We start from the raw sequence: 20,548 nt of genomic DNA, 5'->3' as shown, positions 1-20,548 counted from the left end.
GGGTGATTGTTTCAAATAGGTATTAAATGAAATTAATAGGTTGATAATATGGGAAATCATGGTCAGCTGGGGCTTTAGTAATTGGAGTAAGCAAGACAAAGAGAAGGAGAGTGGTGTGTAATTGGGCAGTTTTCATAGTCCTCTATTGGGTTCAGGATGTAGCAGATCTGCTAGAACTTAAAGGAAACGTGAAGATCTGAAAACACATCTTTGAGTAAGTATAAGGTAGTTCTTAGGCATCACACCAAGGAGCTTGACTCTGGGAAAGTAGTTTATCAAAGCTGTGTTTCGCAATGCCATGTCTGGGATTTCCATGAATAGATGACCTAGACACCGACAGGGAGAATAAAAAGGAAGAGGAAAAACTTACAAAAATATTATAACACATGTAATACTAGTAATGCCAGTCACATTTCAAATTTATCAACTAAATTTACAAGAAGTTGAACCAGGTCCCAAACTCAAATGTTCCAACTGCAAATTATGGGCTCCTGTACCTATATGCTATGTCATATACATTGTTTTAAAATGGGAGTTTGTGTTTGTAGTGACATGAGTTTTGAGTTTGAATTTGTACATGAGTTTGAGTTTGAAGTGACAACAGAGCATCATTGATTCAGTAGCAGGGATAAAACTCAGAATAAAGGTAAGACCTAGCACTATATATTTCAGGGGAAATTAGGAAAAGTAGAGTTTCCAGAGATAACATCCGTCTTTGCAGCGAAATAGGATTACAAATTACTTATGGAAGGAGGAAGACAAAGCTGCTGGTTCCAATCAATCTACATAGGTCTGGAAATCTCTCTCAAGCTTTTAAGCTTGTTGCAAATAAAGAGGATTGATGGGGGGGTGGGGGAGGGGTGTGAAGTGGGTATTCCAGGATTGGCTCAATGATCACAATTAAAGGTTAAGAGAAAAAGAAGTCTGTGGGTGTTGGTGTGAGGTCTTCCATGAATTGCTCACCAAATGCTGAAAAGGTTGAAATGGACCACGTGCTCCTAGAGCTGTGTCTCCAGTGTAACCTTGGCCAGGGATGAGGAATTCTTAGCACCATCACTGAGCTTCAGGAAATATTGTTAAAGTCTCAGCCACCTAGTGCACCCTGTGGGGCCAGCAGCTGGTGACTGGCATCAATTCTGAAAGCTGCACTTCCAGGTATGAGTCACCTAAAACCTTAGATGGGTCTATATGCACTAGAGTATCCAGAGTTCAAAGCATCAGATAATTTTCAATCACAAGTTTAGCCTCAAGGAGCATAAGGTTAACTGAAAGTCAGCTTTGCAAAATCCATAAAATAGAATGAATAAAATAAAATGAGAAGCATGAACGTAGCAGTCACTGGAAAGGGAATTTATGTTCTCTATGATACATGATCCAGACACTTAAAAAGGAAAGATAATGTAAGACTTGACCAAAAAATATATATATATATTTTTGAAGAAAGAGTTTCAAGAGATTATTTTAAGTGCATATTACACTTTATCTATAAGGGACATTATCAGATATGCTATGAAAAATGGCTATTAATTTGGTCAGAATTATCTACTTTTATTTTATTGGTGACTGATCCACTAATAAAAGATACTAAGAAAACATAAGCCTGCTTTGAAGCAAACACATGAGAAGACTTGGAATTTACTAGCCATCATCCTTAGTCCTGGTTGCAAGCATTGCAACCTTGCCAAAAAACAAACTTTTATCAGTGAGGCCATAGGAAAAATTATGGGGAAGCTCAAAAGAGCATTTTTTAATGTAATTGCTAAGGCCCAGTGGAGCAGTGATCTGAAAGAAAGAAAGAAAGAAGGAAAGAAAGGAATGAAGAAAAGGAAGGAAGGAAGGAAGGAAGGAAGGAAGGAAGGAAGGAAGGAAGAAAGAAAGAAAGAAAGAAAGAAAGAAAGAAAGAAAGAAAGAAAGAAAGAAAGAAAGAAAGAAAGAAAGAAAGAAAGAAAGAAAAGAAAGAAAAAGAAAGAAAGAAAGAAAGAAAGAAAGAAAGAAAGAAAGAAAGAAAGAAAGAAAGAAAGAAAGAAAGAAAGAAAGAAAGAAAGAAAGAAAGAAAGAAGGAAAGAAAGAAGGAAAGAAAGAAAAAGAAACCGTATTTGTCAAGAATGTATTTGGGAGTTCCCTCAGCAATAGTCATCTGAAATACAATCTGAGAGTGAAAGCGATGCACTCAGATCCTGCTGAGACCTTACCTCGGTGTCTGTCCAATTAACTTAATATTTCCTTTAATTATGCCCACACCATTAAAAAGGTATTCATTTTATGGGCTGCGGGATGATAAAAAGGATGATTATTTTGCCCATATCTATAATGGCAATGGAAGAAGTGCAGCGCTTAGGTGTCTCACACGCACAGTTCATAAATTAAAGAACAAACTCTATGTCCCCAGCCCCGCCTTCCAACCCGGAGGAAGGCAGGAAGGCAACATTTCGACCAGAAGAAAAAAGCAACTCGCCAGCTAGCAGGGCAGCAGGTGTAGTAGGATGCTCTGCGTAAGGAGAGAGCTACAGAAGGCGCGAGGACCGCCCTCCCCGCGCTTCCGTTTCCAAGAATCACATGTCAATTGCTTCTGCGGCTGTCGCGGGGCTGTGCGTGAACTCGGTGTGATTAAGGGAGGAGAGTTTCTCCTTTCTGATAAACTGTGTGTATACACACCACACACACACACATACACACACACACCTACTTTTTATTCACTAGGAAATGAGAAATATATTGAAGGGAAAGTGAACCTGTCCCTGGGGAAAGGCTTACAAGCTTGAATGAAATTAACAAGTCGGCAAATGCCTAAGAACTGGGTTTTTCCGTGGGAAATTTGATGGATTTTAGATCACGAAGCAAGATATATGGTAAAGGTTTGTGGGTTTTTGTTTCTTCTTAATTTAGTTAACAAATATTCGCTGATCCTTAATGGATGTACAATTGTCTGGGGCTACAACCACAAGGAAGACATAGTTTCTCTCCCTCAGCTTATACTGTAGAAAAGAATTATATTGAAGTTACGTTGCTGGTTCTCACAAACCCAGGAAAAGTTATTTTATTCTATTTTCTCTGCAAATAAGTAAGAAGCAGAAGAGTGTTGAATAGCTTAGCATTCATGCTTACTCCTCACTGTCTAAGGACTTTGCTGATCATCAAAGACAAGGACCAGTCCCACAAAGAACACAGTATGGTCCAGAAACAGACATATAAAAAAGCACGGTATGATACATGCCATAAGAGAGATATGAAGCACCTACAGAGGCGAGGCAGCAAATGACAAATTCTGTGTGCAAGGACATCAGGTTGGGTTTGCCAGACTGAGATATGGGAGATGGCAGAAGGGGAAAGAGAATTCCAGGCAAGGGAAGAATAGTTTCACGGCCAGCCCAGTAGTGGGTCTAGGTATAATACTTACTGAAGAGTGAACATCGACAAGATACACATATTTTGTTTCCATACCACAGAAGAAAATAAACTTAACAATGTGTACAGTTCTGGACACCAGAGAAATCATTACCGCTTACTTTAGTTCTAGACAACATCAGCCCTCATTTTGATATATGGGAGAAGAAAAATATTTTGTTTCCATGACAGTCCCATTTTCAATAGAAAAATGCAGCTGAATTCCCTCTAAAAAGGTGGACATGAGAAGGTAAATCTGCATTTGCTGAGAAGCAACAGTGCTATGAACAGAGCAGTGTGAACTTTTTTTCTACAATAAAAATATGATGAAAACTAGACTAAAACCATGTTCCTATTCAAAATAAGAAATACGTTACATATGTGATACTCACATAAATCTATATTTCAGTGTCATAGAATTAAACAGGCATTGAGTGAAAATTTAAGATTTTCAGTTGAGTAGTGTCAGAAAGTCTTTCTTGCATCGAACATAACAAACCTAATTACCTTGGATGTAATATCACATCAGACCAACAGAGTGTATAATATTTTCTAGGTTCTTAGCAAACTCTAAAATTCTATAAATGTGTCTGGAATGCCTAAGTGTGTCCTACTTTCCAAAGTCTTTTCCAGACCAATGGCTACATGAAGAATATCCCCATAATCATTTTGTGTGGAATTACTTTGACCATGTGTTCAATATCTCCAGATCAAAATTATATAGTGTAGATATACTGCAAATGTTTGTATTTGGAGAAAGAGATTGATTTCCCTTTCTTCACAACTACCCACAGCTTCTTTGATTCAAGTCATTTTCTCATACAAGTATTTGCTTTCCCTGAATTCAACCGAACCATGAAATATAGGTGTATTCAAAGTGCTTTTAAAATTGGAAATAAATAGTACGTGAGACCATATGACTATGGCTTTTATCAAAAATCTTAATTTAGTTTTAAAAACCATGTCAGAATTACACTCTTTTGAACAATAAATGTTTTTCTTCCCCAATCCCACAGTAGGGACCCATTTTCTAATTATCTTGCAAATAAGTAGTGCAGGAATACCTGAAGGTCAATGGATCCATGACAAACTCACCGGGCACGTGATTTGAGTTTTGTGGTGGAAGATTGTATCAGATAGTGGTGGAGGCAAGAAATTTGCCAAAAGTATAATAAAGGGACTAATTATAAGGTGAAGGCAGGTTTATAGGACACTGTAAGAGAGCACTATTCTGGAGAGAGGAATGGTGAAGTGCAATTACCACTCTAGGCCTTGAGGGAGAACAAGAAGGAGCAGAACACTGAGAGAGAGGGAAAGAGAGAGAGACAGGGAGACAGAGAGAGAGAGTGAGCACTCTTGCATGCAAGGGAGCTTTGTAGAAGAAATGCAGTCGGCTTACTACCTTCCTTCCAGTGTCCCTATAGTTTGCACCCAACACATAGCCTAAAGATGAGAAAGACCCATTGATGTGAAGCCTAGAGGTCAACCTCCAGGCCCAGAGAAGGGTGGAGAAGGGTGGTGAGTGAAGGGACAAAAAGAAGGTACACTACACAGCAATGGACTTACTTATTAGGACTTAAGTTTCAACTCCTACCCCTAAATATGCCAAAAATAGATGTTGAACTCAAATTTTCTGAACTTTTTTTTTCTTTTTATCCTAAGGACTTAGACATTTCCCACCATTACCAGGGGTTTCTTAATATTCTTAGTTTTTATTCCCAGGTCCACAGATGCATTTATAAACATAGCTTTTAAATTTCATGGAAATAGTCAAGGTGGTAGATTTTCAGAATAAATCAGTTTTCTACGTACTGCAGCTCTCAGAATCTTTGTTGAATCTTGACAAATATCTCCATTGGAATTTCTATCATGTCTTTTATGATTCAATGGCCTCTCATTTGCATGTATCATAAGTTAATTTGTAACATCATTAGCTACCTTTACTCGTCTCTAGATTATCTGCTTTTACCAGCAGGTGCATTTTTATTGACTCCAATGATCTAGCTCTGCCCTGTACCTAACAGGAACTCATTACACTTTTGTCGACTGAGTCAGCATCTTTAGTGTGAATGATCTGGCCAGTTTGTCATCTTATGAAATATCCATAACCTTCAAAAACTATTTCTATAAAAAAAGTATTTTTCTCCATTGAAAAAGTCAGGTCTTTCCTCTGAGATAAAATCTGAGATTGATATTGTTGAAAATTTTCAAACACATCAGGCCATGGCATCCTAGATACTATATTCCTCATGCTCCTGCATCGCTTTTGAAACTTGGGTCATAAACACTATTCTCACCCCCTTGAGTATATCTTTCTCTGAAATCTTATCCCATTTAGAGTAAAAAGGTTGGAATAATATAAAGATTGCTGATTCTAAATTATATGGTGTTTTAATGTTTAATAATTATTTTATGTATGTAACTATTTTCTTGGCAGTGAAAACTACCAACAAGGTCGGTAGTATGCCAGATTCTTCGCAGAAGCACATCCATATTAAGGCCATTTCAGAGCAAAAAGATGTGACTTTTTTTTCCAACAACTTTTTTTTCATATCTTGGGCTGAGCTGTGCAATAATGTCAAGCAGAAACAGTTTTGGTCCATTGTTTGCCTACATCTCAGTTTAGATGGTCGTACTGGGCATTTGTCATTTTACCCTTTGAAGTCTCTGCTGTATCTCTTACATGAAGGATGTGTTGCTTTCTTACTTATTTTTTTTTATTGCTCCACTTTAAATTTTTCATTGAAATATTTTTAAGATATAACATTGTACAAATTTAAGATGTACAACATGTTAACCTGATGTATTATATATTGTAATATGATTGTCATTGCAGTAATAATTAGCACCGCTGTCTATCACATTACATAATGATCCTTTCTTTTTAATGGTTAGAAGCAGTTAGTTCTAGTCTCTTAGCAGGTGTGATGATTATAACACAATATTTTTGTCTTTATTCCCTATACTGTGCATTCGATCTCTAGTGCTTATTTACTACTCATTGCAAGTTTTTGCTCTCAAACATCTGATCTATCCCCTCCATTCCTCACCTTTGGTAACCACCATTTTGCTTTCTGTTTTAAGAGTTTGGCTGTTTTAGATTCCACATATAATATCATACAGTACTTGTCTTTCTCTGTCTGACTTATCTCACTTAGCATAATATGTTCAAGGTCCATTGAATGAGTCAAGATGACTATTTAACATATCTTTAAAAGACAAGACAAAGTGAGTTTCCTCAACTCCAAAGGTTAAAGGCTTTAAAAGATGAAATGCACATAATTTTCTAAAGCTACCTTTTGGTTTTCTGAGTGGCGTTTTTTTATTCCTTCCTATCATGAGCTTGACACATCAAGAAAACTTGGAGTGTTGGAGGCATCATAGAATGGAACAATTGCACACTATTGGAATTCTCATTTCAGAATTATAGTAAGTTCAGTGTCACAGAACATCTCATCTTAGATTCAGTTAGAGCAATCGCCAAAAAGATGCTCTGTTGAATCATAGATTATTTACATTGCTTCTCCTTCCAAAGTATGAAATACATTGAAAATTTAACAAGGCATTGTATGCATGTATAATTAACATTTAAAATCTTATGTTTTTCAAAATAGTCTCACAACCCCACAACTGAGAAGAACATGTGTCATTTTAACCACAACTGCTCTATTAGAGGCAGGAAGGATTGAAACTTGAAAATGCCTAAGCAGTTTGTTTACTATAATACCACCATAATAGTAAAAATAACCCTTTGTACTTTCATCTGAGGATGCCAAAGAATCTGAAAACATCAATTCAGTAATCTTCACAAAAGCCCTTCAGTTTAAGTTAAGATAAAGTGAACGCCAAAGTGAAACTCCTTTCCACGTTATACATTTTTTCTCATAAAAGAAAAGAGGCTGACATTTGCCTCCAAATTGAAAATAATGACAGCCCAGACCTTTCAGTTCTTATTGGGGTAACAAGCCTAAAGTCTTAAGAAAAGGTGTTTGTGATTTTTAGATTCAGGAGATGCACCAGAGAATAGGAAAAAAAATGACATTAAATAGTTTTTTTTAAATCACCATTTGTTTTATTCCTTAAGAAAACACTGTCTCTGATGTTCTGATAAGAGTTGCTGATGATACACACACACACACACACACACACACACACACACACACATGCAATGGCCGTATCTCTCAGCCCCAGCAAGTTTCCCTTCTGAACTAACAGTATCCCTGAGAAATGGGAGTTTTGCTTTGGTAGGCAAGCATGTAATTTCGGAGGACAGGCTGTTACTGACATCGGGGTGCCTGTTTTCCCACTTGTTTGTGCATAGCAGATTTCCCAGTAAAATCTACAGTTGATCCAACGTCAGAGGATTAAACCCAGACGCTGATGAATCAGAGGTGTTCATTAACTTAAGGATACTCTGATGTCAGTGCCATAAAAACAAGTTCAAGAGAAGATGGCAGCTCAACTGGGTGTACTCTGTGGGGCTAGGATTCACAAAAGCCAACACCAAAGGGATCATTCTATTCTCAACCATATGCTCTTCACTTGGTCTTCCCAAAATGATAGCCTGGTTCATATTAACCATTTCTCAAACTTGTGACTTTAAAAAAACAAGTTGACTTAATTTCAAACTATATTACAAAGCCATGATGATCAAAACAGTATGGTACCGGCATAAAAATAGGCACATAAACCAAAGGAACAGAATCAAGAACTCAGAAATAAATCCATGCATATAGGGTCAACTAAGGCATGACAGGGGGGCCAAGAATACACAATGGGGAAAGGACAGTTTCTTCAGTAAATGATCAGGGAATACTGGGTATCTACATACAAAATATGAAACCAGACCCCTCTCTCACAACATTTACAAAATTTAATTCCAAATGGATGAAGGACTTAAACAGAGGACTTCTGAAACCATAGAACTTCTAGAAGAAAACAGAGGAAAAAATCCCTTTGACATCAATCTTGGCAATGATTTTGTGGATGTACCAAAAGCACAAATAACAAAAGCAAAAATCAACAAGTGGCCCTGAGGATAATGGAACAGGACCTTAGAATTGCTACAGCCTTGGACATTGGCAGACATTGGATTGGGCCCTAGGATTCTGCACCAGAAGCCTGAATGCTTTGCTACCAGGTCCTACTGGCTCCTGGGAAGGCTATGGACTTGTGTCTGCTCATGAGTATTTCCCTCCTTGTTCTGGACTCTAGAAGCCCTTCCCCTATGTAACCTTTAGGCCGGAGCTCATTCTTTCACAGCCAGCCTGGCCTCTGGGGCAAGATGGCTGAGGCAGGGAAGAGGTGAGGCATCCATGAGCATTAGTGTTTTCGTGATAAGTAGTGGGAGTCAGGCTTCTGTGGATGAGTCTGGGATAAGGGCCCTCTAGCTCCCAGGGCATCTGGGTATTTGTAATCCCAGGACTCTCCTGCCACCTGTAGGACTCCCAAGAGATCAGGCTTCCTCTAGGAAAAGGGATCACAGCTGCAGAACCTGGGGGCCCTGATTCAGCAATTCTCTGAGTCTGGCCCTTAATGCTAAGGGCATCCCAGCCTGTACTCTCCCTGCCCCTCCATTGGGACTGGCACTGATCAAGGCACTACCTCCCAAAGGCCTCATCTCCTAATAACATCCCTTTGGGAGTTAAAATTTCGACATATGAATTTTGGAGGAACACAGACATTCAACCCATAACATGTACCTGGTATCTTTTCATGGGAGAAAGAGCTTTCACGGGTGGACTCTTCCATCTTAATCTTCCAGAGCACCACGGACAATGTGTAAGGGGATCTGCTGAAGTTTCCACAATAACGGGGGAAAGTAACTCAAAGGATGACTTAGGAAGACTGCACAGGCCCAGCCCACCACTCATTCCCTCTCTGCACAGCGTCTAGACTATCAACAAGTACCTTAGCTAGACAAATAACCCACACACAGCCCTTCCAAGAAAGAGCAATAGTGAAAAATACATATGACTGTCTAAATCTAGATTTTGAAAACAGTTCTCAGAAGGAAGCAAAAGTTATAGAGATGACCTTTAACAAAAGAATTCAGAGCAGTTTAGTTTTCTGCAGCCATAACTTCAGACCTCTCCATTCCAGACCAGAATCTTCTCTAGTTATAACTGTAAAATGGTTTTCTAGGATAAGAAGAAAATATCCCTCAGAGATAGATTCCTCCTTATGACGGTTAATTTTATGTGTCAATTTGGTTGGGATACAGTGCCCAGATAGTGGGTCAAACATTATTCTGAATGTGCCTGTGAGGGGGGGTTTCAAAGGAGATTTTCATTTAAATCAGCGGACTTTGAGTAAAGTAGATGGCCATCCATAATGCAGGTGGGTGTCATCAAATCAGCTGAAGGCCTGGATAAAACAAAAGTTTGACTTCCTCTGAGCAAGAGAGAATTCGCCAACAGACTGCCTTTGGACACAAACTGAAACTCTGTTCTGGGCCTCCAGCCTGCCAGTCACCCCCACCAGATTTTGGACTCACGATACTTTCACAATCACGGGAGCCAGTTCCTTAAAATAAATTATATATGTACACACACACACACACACACACACACACACACACACACACACACAGCCTATTGGTTCTGTTTTTCTGAAGAACCCTGAATAATACTCCTCTTAGAAAACAAAACCATTTTTTATAATTTTTAATGAGCAGTTTTCCAGTCTTTCCTCAGCTCAGGTTCAAAATAATTTCTGAGTCTAGACCAAACCAAGGTCACCTCGTTCATTAATATAAACAGCTACTAACTAAATCTGATGTTCCAATAAGCATTCATGTTCTGAGGCCACAGACATGAAGAAACAAGTTTATTTACAAAAGGGTCTGAGCATAAGGAAGGAGGCTGGGGAAAGAAAAGTAATCAGAGGGATTTTTGTAAATGGCTTTACGTCACCAACTTCAAACGAGGCAAGGGGATTAGTTGTCTTCTCTAGAGAAAACTCTCACATTGATCGTGTTAACAAGGATACGATGTACTGAGGGAAGTAATGCCAAACAAGTAATATTGTGGAACATATTTGATAAATGTATGTCTCTTAGCAATTTCGCATTGTGAAATGAGATTGAAATACCCAAGAAATGGGATTATTAATAGCTCTGCTTGAACTGTGGCATTTTGAAAAACGGCTGATGACCGTATCAAGTGTGACTGCAATTCTTAATAAGATGCTTTCTTTGGAAAACACTTGTAATTTGTTATTAGCAATGGTTATTAAGTGGCCCTAGGCCCTTTTATTGTTGTTGTTGCTGTTGTCATTTACATTTCATTACCAAACATTATAGATTGGAAGGAGCACTTAGGAATCTCATATGGGAGACGTTCCATGAGTCGACAAGTAACTACAAAATGTTTATGAGCCCACTCTTTCTCAAAGATACCTGGGTAATACACTAAAGTAAGTGTCTTACTGACTGATACAAATTGTTTCCTCTTAACTTCAAGTCTTTTAAGAGGCTCTGTTTCTTTGGCTGTAAAAAGAAAGATGCAGGTATGTCGCAGAATTATAGTAAAAATTAAACCTTATAATGTATGTGAGGCACCTAGTATCATGTCTGGCACTGGATGGGCATTCAACAAGCAGTAATTATTATTTCAACTGCCCACATATAAGCCCTACTGTGGGGGCGAAAGGACCACATGAGCCTTCTCTAATACTGCAGTCATCACTTGGGTCTGCCCTTGACATTAGAGCCATACTGAATTCTGTGAATGGCTGTGTTCTGTGTTAGTTATGAATCTGTGTTTGCTTATTTCACTTTATCCCAGCTTATTCTTCTCCTTTTATTTTAGTTTTTATATTTTTCTTATTTATTTGAGGGAGACAGAGATAGTGAGAGAGAGCACAAGCAGGAAGGAGGAGGAGAAGCAGACTCCCCGCTGAGCAGGGAGCCCGCTGAAGGGCTCGATCCCAGGACCCTGGGATCAGGACCTGAGCGGAAGGCAGACGCTTAACCGACTGAGCCACCCAAGCATCCCTATTCTTCTCATTTTCAATCTCCCTGTTCCACTCTATTCCAATAAACCTGGACTTGTCACTAACCACCAAACGCACCACAAGCTTTCCAGTGGTGTTACTGTTTGTGTCCCTGTCACAGATACCCACTAAATAAATGCCCTACATTCTCCTGCATTTTCTGCCAAAAGCCCACTCTTTCTTCACAGCCCACATCAGATGCTATCTTCTCCATGAAGCCACCCGATTTATCCATCCATAATGCAGGTGGGTGTCATCTTTTTTTTTTTTATATTTTCTTATATATATTTTATATCTTTTCTTATTTTATATCCCCACACCATGACTCTGCCCTCATTATGCTATCCTTCTCTGCTACAGTTTACTATGGTTGTAGATCATAAGCTCCTAGAAGACAGGAATTGTGTCCCACACATTTTGAATTCCCCATTGTCATTTGGCAAAATGTTTTATTTGTATACAATACTCAAATATTGGCTGAATTGAAAGGCAAATTCCAGAAATAAGATAATATTTTAGGAAATTCTGCAACAATGATGACATTGGTTATATCATTGAACTCGGACTTGAATTCAAGTGCACAGTTGGGGATTCTTAGTGTTAAACAAGAATAACAACTGCCTCTAAGCAGAGAGTCTCACTCATCAGGGGCTAGTATGTGTACTTGAAATATTTTATTTATGACCTACCAGTGTGTATAATTTTTCCTTGAAAAAATTAAAATTTTTTTAAATGATATTTTTTAAAATCCCAAATTTCTATCACTGCTATCTGTGAGCTCCAAGTATTATACATCACATTCAGTTCCCAGTTTTCCTATATTTATTTCCTGACCTCTGGGACTGTCATAAAGGAAAGTCAATTGATTTTTGTCACTGGAAAAATTCACCACAGGTGACAAGAGAAAAAGAAAAATAATTTAAACAGTATATTTTCCTATTTTACTTAGCTTCAGGTAGAGAATCCAATGTAATTATAACTCAACAACTTGGAAAATCTGACTGCTAGATGTCTTCATGCCTATTTTCAGTCTGTGAATCCCTAAGCCCACAGAATATCTCTTCAAGTTTAATATCTGACAGAAGTTACGGAAACATTATTAACAATGCTTCCTCCAGCGTCCCAGCAGATAAGCACAATGTCTTCCTCTCAGAAGGAAATGTGTAAACAAAGCCACCTGATCCTAAGACTGTAGCCATAGAGTTACTCTCTTTCCATTCTTTTCAGCTCTTCTCACTACTTCTGAATTCTTCAAGGAGGAAGTCTCCACTTGGGGACAGTACATTTTTACCAAACTCTTTAACTTTGTGCTAAGTTTCCATTTTAAAAAGAGAAGAGCAAGACTCAGGGGCAGAAGCTTCAAGAAGGCAACAGTACACAGAACTAAATAGCATTTTATTTTCATTGGAACTATTTTAATAATGCCATTCATACGTAATGATTTGGATTTCTATACAAACTACTAAAGTTCATTTGCTTAAGTAAAAATAGTAAATGAATTAAAGGAAAAACCTTCACTACATAGAAGAATACATAGGAAAACATTACATACGTGGTGGAAAAAAAGTTGGAAGACAAAATTATAATCGATATACTTCAATATGACCAAAATATGACCCAAATCTGAGAAAGACAGCCCTGGAGGTTGTCACACTGCAGAAAGCTTAGAGAATAAAAACAAAAGTTTAGAATGGATTCTGAGAATAGTGGTATGCTCCTTAAAAAAAAAAAATAAATATTTATTTTAAATTAATTATTAAATATTATTTATTATTAATTATATTAAATTAATTATATTAAATTGTAATTAATTATAATTAATTAATTATATTAATTATTATTAATTATTAAAATAAAAATAAAAATAAAATACAGCATTTGGGGTCACCTGGGTAGCTGTTAGTTAAGTGTCCAACTCTTGGTTTCAGCTCAGGTTGTGATCTCGGGTCATGAGATCGAGACTTGTGTCACCCCATTTCACTCCATGTCACCCCGTGTCAGCCCATGTCAGCCCCACGTAGGCTCCCTGCTTGGCGTGGAGTCTGCTTGAGATTCTCTCCTTCTCTGCCCCTCCCTCTGTGTGCTCTCGCCCACTCTCAAATAAATTATTTTTTTAAATAATAAAATAAAATACAGGGTTTTCTTATTCCTTTTCACATGGGTTTCTATTTTTCTAGCTTCTGCTGTTCCCTTCTTCATCATTACATATACTTATTTCAAGTTTCAACTAAATCTAGATCCCCAGCAAAGTCATTATAAAGGATTGTCCAACTCACCCCAAGTTTCCTTTTGTCTGTTACATCATTTTTTACATATTTCTGTTTTCTACCCTAGATTACAAGTTCTTTCAGAGTGGAAACCATGTATTATACTTAGAAAAATGTCTGAGTATAGTCCCTGCATTTGTAGGTGCTGACTAAGTCCAACTACATTTATAGCACTTCAGGTAAAGAAAAAAAATCCAAGTGATGTCGTAAGACCACCCAATGGCTTCTCTTACAAGATTTAATGTAAGACATTGAAAATGGAGTTCAGTTGAAAAGGTATTCACAAGTTTAGTCTTGGACCCATGTCATAACACATAGGAGGTAAAAGGGACTTAAGAAATATGCCAGCCCAACACCTTAATTCAGGAAAACTGAAGTCTAAGTAAGCTAAGATTGCAGATCTAAATAGTCACACTTTGTAGTATGTTGTTAAACTTTGAGAACCAGAAAACCATGTGCTTTCCAGTTTGTGCTGCTTCTTCACAATAAGATTATTCATTCAATAAGTATTTGTCAAACACTTACTGCATATATGCCAGCCATTCAAAATCGTGTGTGAACTCAACCTATAAGCAGCTCCAAGTCCAGGGTCTGACATATGATACTATTAAGTAACATCCTGCAAAGAATGCATGAAAGACCTTTAGAGTTGTTTTAATAATAGAAAACCACATAAAATGTCAGAATGAGTCAAGACTTCTGATACAAATCCTTTATCTCGAGACAAGCTGGAATGATTCACCCAGAAGTTATTTATAAACTTTTTCTTCTGAAAGGTTTGCTAATAACTCAAACATTATGCCAATTCAAAATGTTTACATTTCTGAAATTTCAAGCAGGCAAATAATGCTTTTTGTATGGTATACTTACTTAAAGAGGTAGCAAAATTACCAACTTCCCTGCCTCTGAATTTGGTCTGTGCTTATCTATCTCTTTAATGCTGACAGGAACCAGCTAAACATTAATATCATTTCCACTCAGTCAAAAACAAATTGATATTCAATTTTGTTATTCTCATGGCTGTTCATCATCTTCACTCAAAAATTTGAAAGACATTACTTCCTATGTGTCTTTCCAAGCACATTCTCTGATCTACAGTTTCTGGAACTAATATTTATGATGATAACAATGTCAATTCAGGTATCTAGGAGATAGTGATGTATAAACCATGGCTTAATATTTTCAAATCCAGTTAGTTGTATAACTGAATGGCCAACTATTATATTTATTGCTAATATCTATATATGTGTAAGTTTTTAAAAGTATTTTTAAAAGATTAACTTGAAAAAATAATGAACCTAGGAAAGAAAATAAAATTGTTAAATTATTTAGAGATATTCTCCTCTTTCTAGTTTAAACGAATTCCCAACTAAGAGTAATTCTGATTATTTGTGTATGGATAAGTGAAATGAAGAATCAAAGTAAGAGTCTTAATACATTATAACACTCACTTTTCAGTTATATTCCTATTTATTTGGGTAACTGCCTTTCAACATATTTTATACATGTAGAGTTTAACTGAAGTTAAGTTTTATCCATATTTTGGATATGGTATAAAAAATCATTTTATCCCCCCCTTTTTAATTTTTCTAAATATATAATTTTGGAAGTGGTAGGGATCCTTATTTTGGCAGACATGTTTTGTGTTTATACATTTTTATTGCCAAATCTAAACATTTCCATCTAAATTTTGATACCTTAGGTTTAATTCTCAATATTTACCCATTTTTAAAAGTAAAATTCTAAAGATGTCTTCACTGGTGAATGCTACCAAATATTTAAAGAAGAACTAGCACATTTTTATCAAATTCTTCCAAAAGTAGAAGAGGAAGGAACACATCCCAAATCAGTCTATGAGGTCAACATTACCCTGATACCAAAGCCAGACAAAGGTATCCCAAAGAAAGAAAACAACAGACCAATAGGCCTCATAAATGTAAGTGCAAAATCCACAACAGAATACTAGCAAACTGAATTCAGCAGCATATTTAAAAGGATTATATATCATGACCTAGTAGAATATATCCCATTGATGTGAGGGTAGTTCAATATACAAAGAGCAATCAAAGTAGTACACCACATTAATTGAATAAGGGGGGGATATCACATGATCATTTCAATTGATGCAGAAAGAGTACTTGAAAAAGTCCAATACCCTTTTGTGATAAAACAAATTCAACAAACAAACAATAGAAGGAAGCTTCCTTGACTTGATAAAGGGCCTTTATGAAGAACTCACAGCTAACATCATACTCAGTGGTGAAAGACTGAAAACTTTCCCCTAAGATCAGTAACAAGATGCTGCTTTTACCAGTTCTATTCAGCATTGTACTCAAAGTTCTAGCCTGGGCAATTAGATAAGAAAAGGAAATAAAAGGGATCCAAATGGTAAAGGAAGAAGTAAAACTATTTCTACTTACAAATGACATGATTTCATATGTAGACAATCTTAAAGAATTCTCCCAAAAAATCTATTAGAGCTAGTAAATTTGGCAAAGTTACAGGCTACAAGATAAACTCACACACAAAAAAAACAGTTGTGTTTCTATAGACTAGCAATGAACAAAGTAAAATGAAATTTTAAAAAAGTTCAATTTACAATAGCATAAAAAATAATAAAATACTTAGGAATAAATTTAAGAAGGTACAAGATTTGTTCACTGAAAACTACAAAACTATGTTGAAAGAAATTAGAAGAATACTTAAATCAGTGGAAAGATATCCTCTGCTCAAGGACTGAAGGATATAATATTATTAAGATGGCAACACTCCCAAAATAATCTATAGATTCAATGAAATTCCTGTCAAAATCCCAATGATCTTTTTTTACAGAAATAGAAGAAGGGATCCTAAAATTCTTATGGATTGCAAGGGACCCCGAATGGCCACAATAATCTTGCTGAAGCAGAGCAAATTAGTTGGACTCACATATTCGGGTTTCAAAATTTACTATGAAGTTATAGGGCAATCAAAACAGTGTGGTACTGATGTAAGAATAGACATAGAAACCAATGGAATAAAATAGAGAGCCCAGAAATAAACTCTTGCATCTACAGTCAAATGATTTTTGACAAGGGTATGAAGACCATTCAATGGGGAAAGAATAATCTTTTCAACAAAGAGTGGTGAGTCAACTGGATATCTATATGCGAAAGTATGAACCTGGACACTTACATTACACTGTATGCATAAGTTAACTCAAATAGAGCAAAGACCAAAATATAAGACCTAAAACTCTAAGACTCTTAGAAGAAAACATAAGGATATTGATGATCCTAAATTTGGTAATGGATTCTTATTTGTGATACCAAAAGCAAAAGCAACTACAGAAAAAAATAGATAAACTGGACTGCATCAAAATTAAAACTTTTATGCATTAAAAGACTCCATCAAGAAAGTAAAAAAGACAATGTATAGAATAGAAGAAAATATTTGCAAGTCAGCTATCTGACAAAGATGTAATATTAGAATATATATTTAAAAAGAAAAAAATAATCTCTTACAACTCAACAATAAAAAAAAGACAATCCAATTTAAAAATGGAAAAGGGACCTGAATGGGCATTTCTCCGAAGAAGATAACACAAATGGCCAACAACACATGAAAAGATGGTTAAAATCATTAGTCATCAGGGAAATACAAATCAAAACCACAATAAGATACCACTTTATATCCACACTCTATAATTAAAAAAAAAAAAAAAAACTGAAATACCAAGTATTGGTGGGAAGGTTGAAAAATTGGAGCCCTCATACAATATTGGTATGTAAGATGGTGCAGCTGCTGTAAAAAATAGCTTGACTTTTCCTTCAAAAATTAAACATAGAATTACCAGATTATCTGGAAACTCCATTCCTAGGTATGCATCCAAGAGACTTGAAAACAGACATCCAAACAAGTATTTGTACATGAATCTTCATAGCATCATGTTCACAGTAACTAAAAGGAGGGGAAAACCTAAATGTCATCAATGGCAAATGGATAAGCAAAATATGGTTTATCCATACAAGGGAATATTATTCAGCCATAAAAATGAAAGAAGTACTATTCCATTGATGAAGTTTGAAAACATTATGCTAAGTGAAAATAGCCAGACATAAAAGGTCACCCAATGTATGATTCTAATTATATGAAATGTCTGGACTAGGTAAATGCATAGAGACAGACAACAGATCAGTCGTTGTCAGCCTGTGAGAAGTGTAGCGTCCAGAGGGACTGCTTAATGAGTATGGGGTTTCCCTTGGGGCTGATATAAATGTTTCAAAACTGGATAGAAGGGTTGGTGGCACAACATTGTGAATGAACTAAATGCCACTGAATTGTATACATTAAAATGGTTAATTTTATGTTATGTGAATTTCACCTCAATTTTTTAAAAAACCTACCCACTGAGATTACTTTTTAAATATATTTTTAAAATTAAGTTAAATTTCATTACATGTCCAGGAACTCTCAATTTTAAAAAAATGTTCCACAGTTACTTGAGTACTTTGTTTTTTATTGTTATTGTTGTTGTGTGGTTTGTTTGTTTGTTTTAACAGTTGGTGGCAGATTTGTCCTCTTTGGGTCTTTTAGAGTTATTTTGTTTTATTTATTTTTGCTTAATTTTTAAGTCAAGTCAAAGATTCAACAGGGTAGTGAATTGACCAAACATAAAATCTGAGCTTCCTAGAGGATATACAACAAAATAGAATATCTGACATTTATTCTTTAAAATTTAACTACCACTTGACTATTTATGCATTTATTTTTCTAATGGTTTTGTATACTGATCTAATTTTACCATTTAAACTGCAAGTTAAAGGGAAGTCACCTGACCTTTTACTTCTATTCAGTTCACTTACATCATGTTGGAAATAGAGTTGGTGTTTTATTTATTTATTTATTTATTTATTTATTTATTTATTTATTTGAGAGACAGCACACACACGAGTGGGGAGAGGAGCACAGGGAGAGGGAGAAAGAGAATCTCAAGTAGAATCCCTGCTGAGTGCAGAGCCCAACACGGGGCTCGATCCCACAACCCTGAGCTCATGACCTGAGCTGAAACCAAGTCAGACGCTCAAGCGACTGAGCCACCCAGGTGTTCTTGGTGTTTATTTGTTTTAAGATTTTATTTTTAAATAATCTCTACACCCAATGTGAGGCTCAAACTCACAACCCCAAAATCAAAAGTCACATGCTCCACCAATTTAGCCAGCCAGGCGCCCCTAGCGGTGCTTTAAACACTACCTTTGGTTGATAGCCTAATTTTCTTCTCTTTTGAATGTAACTGAATTTAAGCTGGAACCTCTTACATGAATGGAAATATTTCTGGTATGTTTTTAAACTTCTGTTCAGGGACTTAAAGTATAGGGATTGAACTACAGTACCATGTCCTGAATCGAGCAGAATTCTTACTGAGGCAAAGGAACATTTTAAGGTCACTTTGTATATGCATTATAACCAAAGGAAAATTATTGACTTAGAGATTTACTTTAAAACCATGCCCCTTCAGATGCTCTAAAATCACTTGAGCAAAACTAGAAACAGTTTTTCGCAATCAGCACATTTATTTACACACCCACTGTCTTAATTCTCCAACATGTCTTTGAAACATTGAACTTGACGGTTTTGAAAAGGCGCCTTGTTTCAACATAAAACCATGAGAACACCCATAATGCTGCTGTTTCTTTTCAAAAAGAAAGAATGCAGGGCATTTTTTTTTCTGTTTAAACAAATGCTATTGTTTTATTGCCAATTTTTCTTTAAAAGAACCCATTAATGATTCCAGCAAACTTATTAGGTATTTTTAATCAGTTAACAAAGCTGTTAGAACTTGTTATGAATTCTCATACGCTATATGCAAGTTTCTCAGTCTTTAGTCATCCTTTGAACCTGTGACTTACATACCTGACAATTTATTTCCAAAATGCTGCCTTAATGTTGCATCATTATGTTATGATTGGATTTCCTTAAAACAGAACAAAAACTAGTTTCTTCAGTTTCCAATTTCATGAAATTGATGATAACTTTCTATTGCAGTGTGTAAGTATTTTTCCAACTTCTAAATCTGTGTATGTTAAGTGGCACATTAAATTTTAATCCCACTTAGTTGGAAACTCTTAGAAGTGCCAGTAAATGTCCCTTCCAACTATGGAAAAGGGTCTTCTCCCCCAAAACAAATCAATCTGAAATTTGCTGAAAAATCAACAAATAATATTTCATTCCTTCATGTCAAGCTTATGCAAATTCTGGTTTATTTGTGCTGTTTTGCTTTCAAAGATCTAAGATGGATTATTTGAAGTGCTGTTATTATCCAAAAATGTTTGATGTTTTTTAATGCTCAATTAATTTGTTCTTGTAAGAAACATAAAAATAAAACATGACCTGAAAATGAATTATAAAGAAATTCAAAGTGGTAGATTAGCAAACTAGAGTCCATTGGAGCTGTTATTCACAACATTTATCCCATCAAAAGATGTGTATCACTTCAACCTACATGCATATATTTTCTCCTTTTCCCTACTTTGATTCACAGTCATCTCTCTGTCATCTATCGTATAACCATGGTATAACCAAAAACAAACAATTTATAAAGCTCAATCCAGAGTCCAAACATCATATTTTAACAAGATGTTTGATGCCACTTTTTTTATTTTCTCAAAATAGAAAGGTAAAGTGCAAATGACAAATTAGAATTTAGGTCATTCATTGTCATTCACTGAGCCACAAACATGTAGGCATTGTGCTCTCTACAACATACCCATATTGTATTAAATAGTCTGAGGAGTAAGGTGAAACTGAAGGCATGTCCTATGCCACTACAGTGCAAGCAATACAAATTTATCTCCTGTGCAAACACCGATTAGGTGTTATGTCCAACAATATTGCCAAAATAGGGAAAGCAAAGGAGTAATCTG

Source organism: Eumetopias jubatus, unplaced genomic scaffold, assembly GCF_037043125.1.
Source record: "Eumetopias jubatus isolate StellerSeaLion01/CBP00866 unplaced genomic scaffold, mEumJub1_p1.0 scaffold_2, whole genome shotgun sequence".
NCBI lineage: Eukaryota > Metazoa > Chordata > Mammalia > Carnivora > Otariidae > Eumetopias > Eumetopias jubatus.
This window is presented reverse-complemented; position numbering follows the sequence as displayed.